The following is a 17,129-nucleotide window of genomic DNA, read 5'->3' on the forward strand; positions in this document are numbered from 1 at the left end:
GAAGAGAGAGTATCAGATTCCCTGGTATGGGAGTTAAAGACTGTTGTTGGCAACCAGGTGAGGACTGGGAATGGAACCTCTTGAAGAGCAGAAAGTGCTCTTTAATCCCGAGTCATCTCTGCAGCCGACAGAATCAGTATTTTAAAAAAGCTTGCTAGTTTATTTTAAGATAGAGTCACTGTCTTGGGAGAGGAGGGTAACATATGCTTATAGGTCTCCAAGGGCAAAAGCCAGACAGGTAGAGTTGTTCCACCTGCCTATCTGGGGAAGACATTCTGTATAATAGCCAAACCCATCTGCAAACATAGTAGTCAATTCTGGCTCATTTTCACTCCCATCACAAGGGCATCTTAATCCCTACCGCAATTCGTGTGTGTGTGTGTGTGTGTGTGTGTGTGTGTGTGTGTGTAAGAGAAAATCCTGGGCTTGGAGGGACAGCTCAGTAATAGACTTGACTAGCATACAGAGATCCTTGTGTGGTTTTTTTTTTTAAGATTTATTTATTTATGTACACAGTATTCTGCCTGCATATATGCTTGCAGGCCAGAAGAGGGCACCAGATCTCATTACTGATGGTTATGAGCCACCATGTGGTTGCTGGGAATTGAACTCAGGACCTTTGGAAGAGCAGGCAGTGCTCTTAACCACTGAGTCATCTCTCCAGCCCCCGAGATCCTTGTGTTTGAATGCCCAGAACTGGGGAATGGTGGATACAAATGAATCCTGTGCCTCTCATGCCTGTCACTAAAAGAACAGGTGAACTTCAGAACTGAGCTTGTTACCTGGCTCACCCAATCCTCAGGATTGCCTGTTCAACATCTTACATCATGAAGGACCTTTATTGTTAAACATCGAAATGGTCCTGTACCACGATCTATACGATATTACGCCTACAGCTCCCCGGGGCACTACAGGTCCGGGTTGTGAGCCGGGAACTAAGCTGGAGACTTCAACATACAAAGGCACACAAACGGAGAGAGACAGAGACATGGGTCACTCTTATTACAAGAGTGCCAACTTTATTGTGCTCAGGGGAAGCTTTAATAGGGCTCTGGCCGCACCCCAGCTCTCGGGATCTTTCAGCTGCAGACCCACCAGCGTGTCATCAGGGTCTCGTGTTCAGAGCAGCTGCAAGCATAGAAAAACAAGCCTCTCACAGGGAATTCAGGGTCCGGGGCTCCACAGCCCTCAACAGCTCTCAACACTTTATGCCATTTTTTATGCCATTCATTTGCCATTTGCCACCCCTCTCTGGTGTTATATGTGCAGCATTATTCGTGGCAAGCCCACACAGCTCCAAGCAGCAGGGCTGGGGTTTTCCTTCCAGACTCTGCTTCTAGACCAAGGGCTCTTCTATAGCATCCTTGATTGTTTGGGTTTGGGCAGTTCTTTGTCACAGGGCTGTCCTGGGTCTTATTTGTCAGCAGTCCTGGACTTCACGCCCTACATGATAGTGGCAATCTTCCAAAGACACCACAAAGACCGTGAGGAGACCAGGACAGGCTGCTCCAGGCTACCCTACGCCACTGTGTGTTGTATGCAACAGCAACTTACAGGATGAGTATTGTCCTAAGCTTCATGTATCAAGCAGTGGAGCTTGAATTTTTAGCCTGAAGGTGATGCCGTTTCGGAAAGAGGTTGCAGAGGTAGGTGTATGATGTCACTTTAGAAAGACTGCTGTGGAGGGATCGGGATGAATTCAGGCAGTGTTAGGAAGCATGGAGAGAAGGCATAGGCTGGAGAGGACTCGGAGAAAGACAGGGCTTCACAATTTGGTGGATAAAGAAGGAGGAGGAAGAGGAGGAGGGAGAGGTGATAGAGAAGGACCCCATTGCTAAGAACCAAGCACAGATGGGCAAGTGTTTAGGGAAGGTGAGGTGGTTGCCTGGAGAGAGTAGGCCCAAGGTAGAGGCTGCTTCCCTTCAGACGGGGTGTCTGTCATCTGCTAGGCTGGCAATCCTCCCATCCTTCCTTGGTCACTGGTAGCAAATCCAAGTTCAGGACTGAGTGGAACCTTAGCAGTATGTTCCTCCGGCAGTAGGAACATAGGATAATCCCAGAGATGAGATTTGGTCACTTTCTAGCTCCAAGTCCTCCCTCCCCACCCCAGGGCTGCAGGAAGAAATGATGCGGGTAAACATCGCTCTGTAAGTTCATCTGTTTCTACCTGCAGATGGAGGGGAAGGTGGGGAGGGAGAGGAAGGGGGCGGGAAGAAAGGAGGGCCTCAAGGTCACCTGGAGGAGGAGGAGGAGGAGGAGGTCATCTTTGCCTCTGGGATCACAAGTGTGAGAAAGAGGCCCAAGGCCTGAAGACCTGAAGTGCAGATTGCAGATCTGATTGGTGGGTTTCTGGGGAGTGGGTTTGTTTTTTTTTTTTTAACTTTTATTCCTTCACCAAAGGCAAAATTAGAAACACCTTTTCCACTATTAAATTCATCATCTAGAGTTTTTTTTTTTAAGAAATAACCATGTAGTTCCACTTACATATTTGATGGTCATACAATATAAATTGTTATTGTCCATGAGAGCCTGACTGGGTTACTAGGCCTAGGAGAACCCGTGTCTAGCAAACAGTTGGTCACTAAACTCTTTTAGCAAATCAAAAGGAAACAACACACATCCTGCTTGAAGACTAGAGAGGAAGGTTTGAACTGGATTATAAAAAACAAAAACAAAAATCCAGACCAAACAAACAAACACGCTCAAGGATCAAAGAAGCTTTTCTAAACCGCATTCTAAGGAAAACCGCGTGAGCAGCATCCCTGGCCTGGCAGGCAGAAGACAGAGCCTGCAGGGGCCAATGGCCTCACCTGGCAATGTACGGAAGGGGAAAGAGCCTCAGCCAGGGAAGGGATTCACAAGTTCAGGGAAGCCAGAGGCGGGTCCTCCAAGATGCAGTTACTTGGCGGTAGGGCCTGTTCAGCTTGTAACTGCTAAGTACTTTGAAGAGCAGAACCAGGAATCAGGAGTGGATTGCAGACAGGCATCGCACCCGATTTGGCATGCAGTTGCCAACGATGGCCACTAGAGGTCAATATTAATAACGTTAAGTCAATTCCAAGAAAGGGCTCAGTTAGGTTTAATGTCAAATAATGTGGGATTTCCCAGCTTCAAAAATGAATGTTTTAAGAGGGAAAGAATTATGAAAAGCGCCCTGTTAAGAGACTATGGGAGGTCAGGGCACCTCTTTGCCATAGTCTGTAATGTCACCCATCCCTATCATCATCTGTGTAGACTGGGAAAGGTTATGCAAGATTGCCCGCCATCTACCACCAGCAACTCCCAGTGCTGTCTGGTCTTGGGGTGATCTTGCTTATCTTGCATGCTGCCTTCTGACGCTAATTTTATTTATTTTTACTTTAGTGTTTTTTAAAAATATATTTTAGAGTGTTTTGCCTGTACGTGTGTATGTGCTCCACGTGTGTGCCATGCCCTCAGAGGCCAGAACAGGACATCAATCAAATCCCTTTAAACTGAGTTCCAGATGGTCATTAGCTGGGTGGTACCGAGACTGAATCCACATCTTCTGCAAGTGCATAAGTGCCGTGGATGGCTGGACCATCTCTCTAGTCCTGCAAAATCGAGGTTTTAGTATTTGTTTCTCTTCTGCATCATTATGTAGAGGCTTCTTAGAGAAGCGGCAAGTATGCACGCACTGTGTGCGTGCTTTTGCCATCTGTTGAACCCATTCAGCACGTGGCTCGGCTCATATTGTTGTCGCTCACTGCCGTTGCCTCATTATGTAGTAAATGGACGCTTAGGATGTGGGGAGACTTGCCTGGCACCGCATGTGAACTGGTGTTTTTCACCGCCAACTTCCACTGTGGATGAAAATGCTGTTTCTTTGCCCACCTGCTATGCTGGACTGTAGGCTCTCTGAAGGCAGGGAATGGAGGACCCTGTCTGTCCTCTGTGTGGAGCATTATTGCTGAGGCCATCACCAAACATTTATTGACCACTAGCTGTGTACTGGGCCTTTTGTAGTGTGAACACGGCAAGCCGTGTAATCCTCACAGCCCACGAGATAGGTACCAGCATTATCGGAAATTTACAGGACAGGGAATCCACAGGATAGGTTAGCAGAGTCTGTGTCACATGAGCGGTAAGGAGGGGAGTTCGGTAGCCTGGACTTCAGCTCAGAGCACTCAATCCTCTAACTCGGTTGCCTCTTAGACAGCCTGAGATCGACCGGACGACTAATACCTGGACCCGGAAATGCCGAGGTGTATTCTAGGATGTGTCTCTGGATATGCGTTCAAGTTCTGCCCTGAGACCTGCTGCAAATGTGCCCTGCTCCTGACAGAGGACGAAGCAAGACGCTGTGCCCAGTCGGCACAGTGGAATTGTGGGTATGGGCGGTAATTCTGAACGAAAGCTCAAAGGGATGCTCCGATCCTCCATGCTCACTCATGTGGGAGGTGAGCAGTGTTCACACGGAGCTGTTTGAGGGGAGCTGGAGCTTGATATCATCAGAGCTGGTGGGAAGACCCATGCCTGCAGGGCAATGGACTGGTGAGAAGGAGGCAGCGGGAGGGAGGCTGAAGGACAAGCTCAGCTTTAAGTCTGCTGGGGTTGGGGTGGGGGTGCAGCAGAGACTACCGGTGAAGCGGTCATGGAGTAGGGCGGAGACCTGAGCACTGATCCTGTCAGGAACACCTGGCGGTACCAGAAGTGCCATTTGTGACAACGGAGATGAACCTAGAAGGCTGTGCTAGGGGAGATCTCGCATGTGAAGTCTCGAAGAAGCAGAGGAGAGCAGGGCAGTTCCCAGGGACTCAGGGCATGAGTGCAGACGTGCTCTGAGCGCGGACACAAGCTCCCAAGGAGCCGGGGAGCAAGCCCTATACGTGCTCCGAGGTTCATTTTTAATTTTCAATTAATTAATTAATTGATGCTTGGTTTTTCAAGGCAGGGTTTCTCTTTGGAAAAGACTGGCAGAGCTACAGACCATGAAAGGCATCAATTTGTTTCTCTCTATATTTTTTGTTACACACACACACACACACACACACACAGTTTTATATAGTTGGAAATATCCTTGGCTTGGGAATGCTGCAATGAAAGCCCTTGGCTCTCCAGCATTCACCTGTAACTTGTAATTTTTCTTGAATGGCACCGTGATAGTATGTATGTATTTATTTATTTTTTGAGACACCTCACAATAAAGCCCCAGTAGTTATTTTCTAAAGGAAAAAAGAAACATAATACCAAGCAGAATTTTGATTTGTTAAAGAACAAACTCAAGCATTTAATTTCTCCCGTGCCTTCTGCAGCTTAGCAGACCCGCTCCCCATGCACTCCAAATAATCCTGTGTCTTTTTGTTGGTGGCTCATTTCGGACTCCGTGAAGCCTTGTGTAGCTTGGTGAGTCTTAGACTGTTAATGGCCGCTTACATAACTCAAAACACTTGGGCGTGTGGCTGCTTTTAAAACCATTAGTGGAAAAATTTGGAAAATAATGCTGACAATATTTAATTATAATTAATCATGCAATTCCTTGAATTATAATGAAAGGATGGACTTTCTTTTTTCTTTTAATCATTAGCATATGCTAACTGGTTAACTGCCCAAATTAGTGAGCTTCACCATGAAATTTCCGTGCATGCGTTTACCTCGTTAAAGTGTGTCCACATTTCCATTCCTATCTTCCAGTGCATTCTCTCCTCTCCTCCGAACCTCCAAGACCTTTTCAGTTCCAGTCTCTCAACTTTGAGGTTACCACCCATCCCCCCATACATATGAGAAAAGAAAAAAAAACCAGTCTTTTTGTGTTTCTGAGATTTCTATTAACATAATGGTCTCCAGTCCCATGTGTCTTCAAGTAAATGGAATAATTTCATTCTCTTTGTCTTCTGAGGCAGGGTCTTCTCGCTGTATCTTAGGCTGGCTTTGAACTCGTGCCTCAGGTTCCTAAGTGCTGGTAGGCAGCAGGCATCACATCTGGCTCATTCTTCCTTACTAGCGATACACTGTTGTGTATATAGACTGTACCTTGTTTTGTATCCCTTTATTTTAATCTTCTGTGTATGGGCGTTTTTTGTTGGGAGCTGTAGCTCCCTGGCCCCCGACTTTCTTTGCCTGCCTGAGAGCCTTTGCCTGCTGCAGTGAACCGAGCAAAACACCTGTGCCTGCTGCTGCTCTGAGCACGAGACCCTGATGGCAGGCTGATGGGGCCTGCAACTGATAGATCCCGAGAGCTGGGTGTGGCTAAGATCCCCGTATAAGCTGCCCCTGAGCACAATAAAGAGAGCATTGTCATTCTTGTATCAAGGATGACCCGTGTCCCTGCGTCTCTGTCTCTGTCTCTGTGCTTTTAAGTCTCAAGTCTGGTTCCCAGCAGGAGTACCAACCTGTAGCGGCAGGGGAGCTACAGGCGTAGTACCGTATAGATCATAGTACACGTGTATACGTAGTACCGTATAGATCATAGTACACGTGTATACGTAGTACCGTATAGATCATAGTACACGTGTATACGTAGTACCGTATAGATCATAGTACACATGTAGAACAGGATCCCTTGGTTTTTTTTACACGTTTTGCCATGCATGTCTTAGCACCACATGTGTGTGTCTGTTGCCCACGGAGATCTGACGAGGGTGTCGGACGGTTTTGAGCTGCTGGGAATCAAATCCAAGTCCTCTGGAAGAGCAGCTAGTGCTCTTAACTATGGAATCATCTCTCCACCCCCTTCCTTCCTCCCCCTCCCTCCTCCTCTCCCCCTCCCTTCCTTCCTTTCAGTGGTTCTGTTTTACATCTTGTCTTTGAGTAAGTCTCCGCTGTATAGCTGGGTTGGCCTGAAATTCATTGCATAGTCAATACTATGTAAAGTGTTCTCCTCCTGTCTTCGCCATTCACCTATTTAAGTGCACCTAGGCTGACACCATGGTGTGGCCGTGTGATGACCGCAGCAATAGCTATCAGTGTTCAGATGTCCCTGTTCTATGCTGACTTTGGTTCCTTCCAGTGCATCCTTAGAGGGCGTACTGTCCTGTTCATGTGGTAGCTATATTGTTTTTTTTCTAAATCTTAAATAAGCTTATTTTAACTTTTATTCTTCTCTCTTGTATTACATCCTGACTACAGTTGCCTCTCCTCTACCCTAGATCAACTCCTCTTCTGTTTCCCTTCCAAAAAAGAAAAAAAAAAAAGCAGGCTTCCCATGGATATTCACTGAACATGGACTAATGGGATGCAATAAGGCTGGGCACAAACTGTCCTATCCAAGCTGGATGTGGGAAAAGGGCCCTAAGTGCAGAGGAAAGAGTCAGACAGCCCTCTATTCCCACTGCTAGGAGTCCCACAAGAACATTGTCATGGTAGAGTTTCTATGGCTGTGAAGAAACATCATGACCAAAACTCAAGTTGGGGAGGAAAGGGTGTATTTGGCTTACACCTCAGCATTGCTGTTCATCACTGAAGGAAGTCAGCACAGGAACTGAAACAGGGCAGGATCCTGGAGGCAGGAGCTGATGCAGAGGTCATGGAGGGTGCTGCTTACTGGCTTGCTTCCCCTGACTTGCTCAGCCCATGTTACAGAACCCAGGACCTGCAGCCCAGGGATGGCACCACCCACCGTGGGCTGGGCCCTCCTGCATTGATCACTAGATGATGAAACGCTTCCTCCTTGAGATCCAGCTGGAAGGCATTTCCTCAGCTGAGGGTCCTTCCTCTAGCGTGTGTCAAGCTGACGCACAAAACCAGCCGGTACAAACACCGAGCTACACAACCATAAGGTATACACATATACGCAGAGGCCTTAGCTCAGCCCCATATGGGGCTGTGTTTGTTGCTTTAATCTCTGCGAGCCCCTTTGGGTTCTGCTTAGTTGATTGTCTAGGCGGTGTTCCCCTGGTGTCCTTGACCCCTCTGGCTCTGGTGGTGACACTGTTTTAGGAGGAAGTTCTGTGTTGTTTGCACAGTAGCTGCCGACATGCTCACTAGAAGAGTATAAAGTAGAAAAGTTCCTCCACCCCACATCCCCACGAACTTATTTTTCAAATAGCCATTCCCAGGCAGGGTGAGGTGGGGTTTAATGTTCTCATTTTCATTTTCCTGATCGCCAAAGATACTGAGCATCACTTTAAATATTTATTTTATCTCCTAAAAAAATGAGAGACTGATGCAGGATGTGTGTATGAAACTGTGAAAGAATAAATATGGTTTTTAAAAGATGAGCCCTCTGAAAGAGTATTCTAGAAGCATTTAATATTCAGCCTGAGTGGTGTCTCTCAAGTTGTCACATTGTGCATCTTATATAAAATATTTGTAATATTTGTCAATTAAGTCTTTTTCTACCTGTTTTATGGCTTGGGGGGGTTGAATCCCAGACCTCTTGTCAGCTGTGAGCTGAGCTACATTCATAGCCTCCTTGTGATTTAAATATCTTTTAATACTTTAACCAATCCTTAAAAAAAGAATATATGTGCTGTTTGGGTGTATCTTGAAACTCAGTTTCCCTGTAGAAACTCGGGCTTAGATCGATAGTTTCTAGAGGCAGCCTGCCCACTAAAACGGGACGGCCAGAAGTCGTCTGGAGACTTATCCCGATCAACATTGAGGAAATACTCAGTTCTGGTGAAGAAGTCATTCGAGTTGCCCTGTGTGTCTGGCGGCAGACCTTGGGCTGTATTTTAGGCCACTGAGATGCCGGCAGCTCCTGCAGGCTTCCTGAGCACCCGGGTGTGTATTCACCGGGGTAGGTGATGTACCAGACTGGCCCACCCAGGGTCCCTCCAGAATCCCACACTGCGCATGCGATGCCGTGAATGCTCAGCGTACGGAGTTGCTCAGTGCATGGACGTCCTCCCTTCTCCCCACTCTAGAGGGACAGAGATGGTGCCTCAAGTGGCTGTCCTCACTGTTGGGCAACCCCCTCCCCCTTCCCTCCTTGCGTAGTCTCTGTGGTGTATTATTGTTGGCTGAAGGGAACAAGGTTGAACATCTGCCAAACACCTGTCTTGTCTCCTGAATGTGCTTCCAAACAGACGGGCAGGAAGCAGCACCACCCTTGCTGAGCTGCCAGGGTCCAGAGCTTGCCTGGCTTGCTTGGGGGCTGGAGGGATGGGGAGGAAGGAGTTCAGATATGATCTCTTTCAGGGCAGGATGAGAGAGTAGCAGAAGAGGTCTCTGGGTTCTGCATCCTTCCATACTTCCCTGGCTTCCTCTGGGAGGGCAGTATTGTAGGGTATGTACACCAGCAGGAGAGAGTGGCTGCCGGCAGTGGATGCAGATGGGAGAGGTTGGAGGCCGGCTGGGGCAAGAAAAAAGGTGAAAGTGACCTTGACCCCTTATATGGGAGGTGATCAGAAGCAAGGGAGAAAGGCGTTAATAAAAAGCACCTTACTAAGAAGGAGACACTGAGGGTAGCTGGCACTACCTTACTGTGAAATCTGAGGGGCAGGATGTGCCAGCCTGCGGTGGATGTGTTTCTCCAAGTCTCACTTGTGGGACTGCTTGGGGATTGTCAGCTTCCTGCTTTTTATTCCTTGTTACACAGTTGGATGAAGAGAAAGTCTTCAAGGAGGGTAGGGTCTCAGGAGTTTTCAGGAGGCAGACCCAATGGGGATCTGCCCGGCATGGACAATCCACCTCTCTTCAACTCTCTTTTTCATTGGCTAGTACACCTTTTTACTCTCCTGCCTGTCTCCCTGTTTAGCTCAAGGTGGAGCATGCAAGGAATGAATTTCCAAGATGGTTGTCCCCTCAGTAAAGTGACTTTTGACTACTTTATGCTCCGAAACACTTCAACATAGACTTACTCTAGCAATTAAAATATAATGTTTAGACTGGAATTGTAGCTCCTAGGTAGCTGGTGCAGGAGGATCATGACATTGAATTCTGTCTGGGAGACATACGATGCTGTCTCAGTTTTTTTTTTTTCTAAACTCAGTGTTGAATTTGAGCTTGGTCTCAGCCCCTGCTGTATCTGCTCCCACATCTCACCCACTGCGGTTTCTGATGTTTTGGAGTTGGAGCTTGGGGGAAGGAGAAGAGATCAGGATATCCGGTAAGTTCTCTGATCATGGTATTTCGCAGAAGACTATCCTCTGTGTTCTCTGGTCTTTGCACATGGCCAAGCTGACTATTTTGAATGTTTGAGTGAGTTGCTTGGAATCATCCCTTTCTGTATGGACTTAATTGAGCGTTTGTTGTTGTGGGCTGTCACTTTAACTGACAAAGATGTGCTACATTTGTTTGTTCTGCGTTTAAAAATGTATCACATTTGGTTAATTGTGTTAACCAGTGTAAAGATTTTACATTTGTTTATATTGCATTTGTTTATGCAAAAATATGTTACCTTACCTATCTGAGGGACCTGGTTGGTCTAATAAAAACCTGAGGTAGGCGGGGCTGGCATGTAGAGAGAAAAAGTAGTGGGAAGAATCTAGGCAAGCAAGACAGACAGAAACAGAGAGAACGAGAGAGAAGAGGGAGAAGAAAACAAGGGAGAAAGAGAGCGAGACGCCCTGGGCCAGTCAATCAGGCAGTCATTAGCCAGCCAGACACAGGGGTAGGACATACAGAATGAAGGAAAGGTAAAAAGCCCCAGGCAAAACACAGATGAAGAGGAACAATTTAAATGAACTTGTGAGAGTTCGTGGGACAAGCATAAGCTAAGACTGAACATTCATAACTAATATGAAGTCTCAGAGTCTTTCTTTGGGAGATGGTTGGTGGCCCAAAAGGAAGCCTGCTATAGCTTGCTGTCAAAAGTGACTGAATGTCATGTCCAGCCATTTGCCCTTTCTTCTTCTTGCAGCCCTGTGCTTCTGTGCTCTGCCCACCCAGGTCTCCTACCTTCCCAAGACCACCCACCACCTAAGCTCCAGACAGTATGGCCTTGCGTGTTTGGTCTATAGGAAATGGCCAAGGAGTCTTTGATCCGCTCAATTCCCAATGCAGTTACTTCATTTTCTTGCTTGTTTCTTTTTTCTTTTTTTGCCACCGAAGTGGCACCTCAATCATCCCTTCTTTCTTTCTCTCTTTAGTCTTTCCACTGGGAGTGAGCACCAGCCCTGTGTCTCCTCATGAAACAAAAGCTGAGAAGGTAAGCCAGTTACACTGCTAAGTGCTTCTTTGGTGCCCCTTTGATGTAGCTTGAGGTAGAGGGGCATACCTCACTCTTTCTGGAGGAGGCACAGAGACATAGTCAGCCACTACCAGCGTTCTCTTGACACCTTGGCTCGCCTCTAATTACTGACTTACATAAACGCAATTAACAGCAACCAGGATTATCTTTTGCCACCTCCTTCCAAGTGTTCCCTAGGAGGCTGTCAGGTACAGGTAACCAATTTACATGATCCCAGAATTCCTTCCTTGTTGTTATATTACCTGACACGGTAGAGAGACACACAGGGTTGCTGTGGCTCCCCTCCCCTCCCCTCCTAGCTCTCCTTGAAGCAGAGAATCCATCCACAGCGACTTAGTCCAAGGTCCTCTTCTTCCAGAGAGCAGCCCCACAAGGTACTGGTAAATACTTTCTTACGGTTCCCTATTTGGCCTAGCTTCACTTTGGTCCTCAGTGGTGTTGGGGCTGCCTTCAAGGTTAAACCACTTTGTCCCTGTAGCAGGGGCCTCCTCTAGGAAGCGCTCAGCCAAACCTTCTCCGATAAGCAGTAACTTTCGGGTCTCGGAAATGGAGATCAGCCCACTTTGGGGAAGTCTCGGGCTGTTTCTAATCTTGCCGGAGCTTGGGTTTACTTTACCTGGGCTGTTGCCAGGCTGCATAGGCAGGATCCCATTGAGACTGCGTCTGAGAGGTGAATCCAGCTTGGACATCAAGATCAATAGATTACAATGTTTTTTTTTTTTCCTTCTTTCACGAATTCCTTATTCTGCTCATTACCCGGTGGGACCAGCGCTAGGCTCCAGTCTCTCTGCCCCTGAGATCAAAGGAGTTTTTCTTTAGTTTATTGATTACATCATGAAATTGACCCTCTGGACCTGGGTTTGACAAGTCAGGTAAACGTGGTGTCAGAAAATCAGCGACAGGACCGAAGAAGCTTAACTCCTATGTATGTCCTAAGGTTAGTGGTTTCCATTACTTCCCTGCTTCACTGGACTCTCTCTTGTCTCTTTTCTCTTCTGCCAGCAGTGAGAGACTTGGCCAATCTAGGAAAAGAATGGAAACAGAAATGCAAAGAAGTATATACTCAAATAAGTTACCAAGTCCAAATGTTTCAAAGAACCAAAAGGAGTGTGAAGACTGGGGCTGGGGAGGACCCTTGAGTGGAACTGGTAAGTTTCATAGAGTGGAGACCACTCAAGCAGGAGAAGGACACACATGCACACACACATGCACATGTACACACACACACACACACACACACACACACACGCACACGCACACCATATGATCCTGGAGGTCCATCCACTCAGAGAAAGTAGATTGCAGAGGGTCAGATTTAAGGATCATACTACCAAAGCAACTGTTACCTGTTGACTTGTAGTGTTCTGATTAAAAAAGGAATCAATGGCCCTGTGGAAAACAGAGGAAAATGAGGTAAGCTTTGCCAATTTTCAGTGCCTCATGGTGTTGACTGGCCCCAGCTAGCCACTGCTGCGCTCACATCAGACTTTATGTGGATATTCAGTGTCTAGTGTGAAGCCAGTAAATGCTGGGATCAATTTGTGACTGGTGGGTGAGTATGGTTTATGCGCACAAAACTTACATTGAAAAGTTTAAATTAATTAAAAGCTAATTGTGTGGATGTGTATATGTCTGAGTGCAAGTTTGTGCATTTAAGTATGGTGTTGTTGGAGGCAAAAGGAGGGAGTCCGGTCTCTTGGAGCTGGAGTTACAGATGGGTGCTGGGAACTGCACTTGAGGCCTCTGCAATAGCAACCAGGCTCTACACGCTGGAGTCAGCTCTCCAGCCCCTCATAGTGGAATTTTATTCCTGGTGTAGCCGTGCTGAGAGGTGGCGGGATCTTTAAGTAGTGTTTGGGTCCATAATGCCACTCTCGCAGAACCGATAAATATTTTTCATAGAAACCTTTCCTCTCTGTCTTCCTTATTCTTCGACAATCTCACACATCTATAATTTGTTTATGTAGACCATTATTCCCACGTCCCCTTCCCACACTCATCGAACCACTGAGTTTAATTAGCGTTGCTTGCATGAGCCCTGAGTGGTAGGATATTTACTGGAGCATGGGCCGTTCACCAATGGCTACACCCTAGTAAAATTCTCCATGCTTTCTTTCTGCTTTGGAATTACATTGAGATGTCAGAAACACAAGGTGGGGACGGCCTGGTTTCCTGAGTCACCTCTTTGGAAGGATTGACTAATACAATAAACATCACATCTATGTCATAATTGAAAGAATCAGCTTCTACTTATATATTATTTTTTATATTAAGTAATAGAATTTTTTACTTAAATTGTGACTATTTTGCTACATTATATAAGATAATCTGAGAAGATAATTCAATCTATCTATCTATCTGTCTGTCTGTCCGTCTGTCCGTCCGTCCGTCCATCCATCCATCCATCCATCCATCCATCTATCTATCTATCTATAGTATTTAATTTTTTTCTAGACAGGGTTTTCCTGTGTATCCTTGGCTATCCTGGAACTCATTCTGTAGACCAGGCTGGCCTTGAACTCACAGAGATGCACCTGGCTTCCGCCTCCCAAGTGCTGGAATTAAAGGCATGTGCCACAACCACCCGGCATGAGAAGATCATTTTAATAACCTCATACTATTCCATTGGATTGACTTACCACTTGTGCGCCACGCTTTGGAATGCTTTGTGGGAAAGACAAGCCCACTCTTCCCTCTGGGGAGGAAAACAGCATATTTCTTCTCTGAAATGTATCACAACATCTTGTTTCTCCCCTTTGATCCAGTTCGGTGTTAGCAGGTTTATCCTTAGGATGTGATAAGCAAAAAGTTACCAAGAAAGCTCTCTTTATAGGATCCAAATTGGACATCATGTACATGACGACGGGTTAGATAAATGACAGTGGGCTTCCTGGCATCGCCTGTTTGTTGGCGTGGCTCGTTTAGTGTATCTCCAGGATCTGGAATCTGAGGGTGAGAACGTGGCTGGGAGAATGGATTTCTCGTCTCCCTGCTGACTGGCTGCCTCTGATTTTGGAGGAGGCCGGCCAAGATTTCTCCCCTCCTAATTTCCTTGGCAGTCTTTGACCCTGGCTGCAAAGAGTGTTCAGATGGCCTCCTGGACATCAGACAGCTACAGCCCAACATTTGGTTACATAAAGAGCGAGTGAATCATGAACACATGGATTATATTTCTGTTCAAATACACAGCAATTCTGAATAATGGGAAATGGACTCTGGGCTGTACAAATTAGCACTAGGTTGGGGACATGGGTGAAGTCACCAAACAGATTTACCAATTTGCTATGTCCTCTGCGCACCCCAAAACATTTCTCCTTAGATCCTTAGGAACGGAACCCATTTAATTCAACAGGCTGCTGAAAGCTAGTTTTTCTGCCAAAGTAGTCAGGAGGCCAAAGGCATTATTTTTGCCAAAGGTTCTTGGTTCTTGAAGTTTATTTTCTTTTTCTCTTTCTTTTTCCTCTTCTCTCTCTCTCTCCTTCTCTCTTTCTCCTCCCTCCCTTTCTTCCTCCCCCCTTCTTCCCTCACTCCCTTTCTTCTTCTATTTCAAATAAAGCATGAAAACATAACATGCATAATGGACTCTCCCTTTTATTAGTTTCTGTATTGGAGCTTTTAATTTTCTTTTTCTTTGTTCTGAGGTACAGTCTCATGAGGTAGCCTGGGCTTACCTCAAGCTTGCTATGTAACTGAGGCCGGTCCTCCAGAATTCCTGGTCCTCCTGCTCCACCTCCCAAGTACTGGGATGTCCACGACCTCACCACACTTTTTCCTCTGGCCAGATACTATATTGCTTCTTTTATTGTGGCCCATTGAGTGCTGGCATTTCTAAGGTCCATTACTACTCCTACTATATATATATATATATTAACATATATTGCTTTTTGAGACAGGTTCTCTCTGTTACATAGCTCTGACTGTCCTGGAACTCACTATGTAGATCAAGCTGACCTCAGACTCCTTGAACTGATAGAGATCCACCTGCCCCTGCCTCCCAATTAAAGGCATATATCACCATGCCTGGCTATGATCGATATGCTAACTTCCTAGTCCTAGTTCAGGTCTCTCTCCTCATGTCCAGTTCCTGCGTCTGCGCACACACTGGGTATCTCTGTTCTCTATGGCTCACAGATGTCCTGAACTCTGTCAAATCAAAGTCACCATGGTCCTTCTCCTCTGGGATAGTCTCCCTGTCATTAGCATCTTAGTAACTAGAATTCAGCCACTCAATCATGACACTATATTAGCGCAGAAACACTTGGCTTCCTGCTGTATATCAGACACTGTGTTGTTTAAGGAGACGTGAAGTCTAGGGCAGCGGTCTTGCTCTCCGTGTCTTCACAGTCCAGAGGAGACGCAGGACATGCAGGTGGATAGGAAAAGCATGGCACCAGGAATATGCAGAGCCTTACACAGCATGGGAAAGGGGCATGATCACCCTGGTGTGTGTGTGTGGGGCAATGAAAGGCGGTTTCAGGGTAGCAATCCCTGAGTGAGGAAAAGTGCAGGCAGAGGCAGGTCACAGAAGCGTGCAGGACGGAGGACAGCGAGCTGGAAGCAATGAGTCCAGAGGCAGGATGGCAAGAGCCTGGATATGGATTGTGGCTGCTACAGGGACTTGCTAAAGGCGGTGGCCTTGGATCTGTCAGGCAAGTTTGGATGTCCTGAAAGTTAAATTTGTTCTTTGACCACTTCACACGTGAACTTACTGCATGCTGACCACTCTCACCCCCACCTTCTCCCATCGCTCTGCTAGCCCTGTCTAGCCCACCTTCCCTACAAATCCTTTTTCACGTGTTCATGTTAATTAATTTAGTTTGTGACCCACCGAGTTCAACCAGGATTGTCTGTGTGAGCATGACTTTGGAGCTGGGTGGGCAAAGCAATAGATATACATGGATGACAATGGCACCTCCTTCTTCTAGAATCTATCAATAGCTAACTACTCGTCAGTAAGGGACCTATAAGCCTCTCCCTTTCTATGATTGACTGTTGACAGGGCGAGCCCCAGTGAAAGCAACTGAAGCCAGTGCGAATTAATGATTGCATTGGTTGCATGAGCTGAGAGGATGCCATTTTGCTGTCTTTCATCTGCCGTCTGGAGACATGCTCTCTGCCTTCTCTTGTGCACTGGTCCCTGAGTCTTAGGGGATTACGCAATACCTCATTTGGAGCTGAGTCCTCAACCATCACTTTTTCTCACTCTCTTGGGCGGCCATGAGTCTCTGGATTCACTGCTGTTCACTGCAAAGAGAGCCTTTTCTAAGCTGAGGATAGCTTTTGAATACGAGTATAAATATTGAGATATAGAAGGCAGTTTGAGGCTGTGTCGGTTTATTTAAACAGCAATAGCAAAGTCCCCACTTGGGCCTATGGCCTCCCTGGACATTGGTTATTAACAAGGATTGCAGTACCAGACATGGGTTCCCTCCTGAGGAGCAGGGCTCAGATTTAGTTATAGAATGTTAGCTACCTCAACATCTGTGCTCCTATTGTACAGGTGAGTCAATTTTACTTGGCAGTTCAGTTTATTTTGGTTGGTAAGGCTCACAGCTGGGTAAGACCACTGACACCCTTTCTCCGTTAGGAACCTGCAGAACGTCTTCTAGCACTTTGAAAGAGAGCTAGCGGGAACTTCGCAGCTCAGTTCTAGCTCGCTTTCTCTGCATCTTACAACCAAGGTGTGTGGTGTCTTCAGCAATATGTCCTTATCCTCTAGTTCTGGTGGGTAACCAGGAAAAGTGACAAAACACGTTGTCTTTGGGGCCTTTGGAGCCTTCCTGACCAAGGATCAGGTGTCTTTGCTTAGCAACCCACTTCTAGGAGCAGCCATATCTAGCCACATGAGGTGATTCCCTTCACTCTTATTATTTTTTTTAACTTGGGTTATAAAATAGCAGATTTCTGTATGGCATTTTTATATCTTTCATTTTCATTAATTGTCCCCAAACATCCTCATCTCTCCAACCCCTCCGCCTTCCCCCTTGCAATCTTTCCACTCCTTGTTTTCCCATCTTCCCTGTTCTGTTCTCCCTCC

General features: G+C 46.5%; 1 long non-coding RNA gene across 1 annotated transcript; it reads right to left on the reverse strand.

Annotated features, from left to right (window-relative positions):
* Positions 1–8,199: 8,199 nt before the first annotated feature.
* On the reverse strand, positions 8,200–16,357 carry LOC148117963 (uncharacterized). Its single transcript, XR_015736301.1, has 4 exons — positions 16,256–16,357; positions 13,732–13,878; positions 12,439–12,481; positions 8,200–12,114 (listed from the first exon to the last, which is right to left on the reverse strand). It is a non-coding gene; the product is annotated as an uncharacterized LOC148117963 (long non-coding RNA).
* Positions 16,358–17,129: the final 772 nt, after the last annotated feature.

This window comes from Myodes glareolus, chromosome 24 (assembly GCF_982192425.1).
Source record: "Myodes glareolus chromosome 24, mMyoGla1.1, whole genome shotgun sequence".
In the NCBI taxonomy this organism is placed as follows: Eukaryota; Metazoa; Chordata; class Mammalia; order Rodentia; family Cricetidae; genus Myodes; species Myodes glareolus.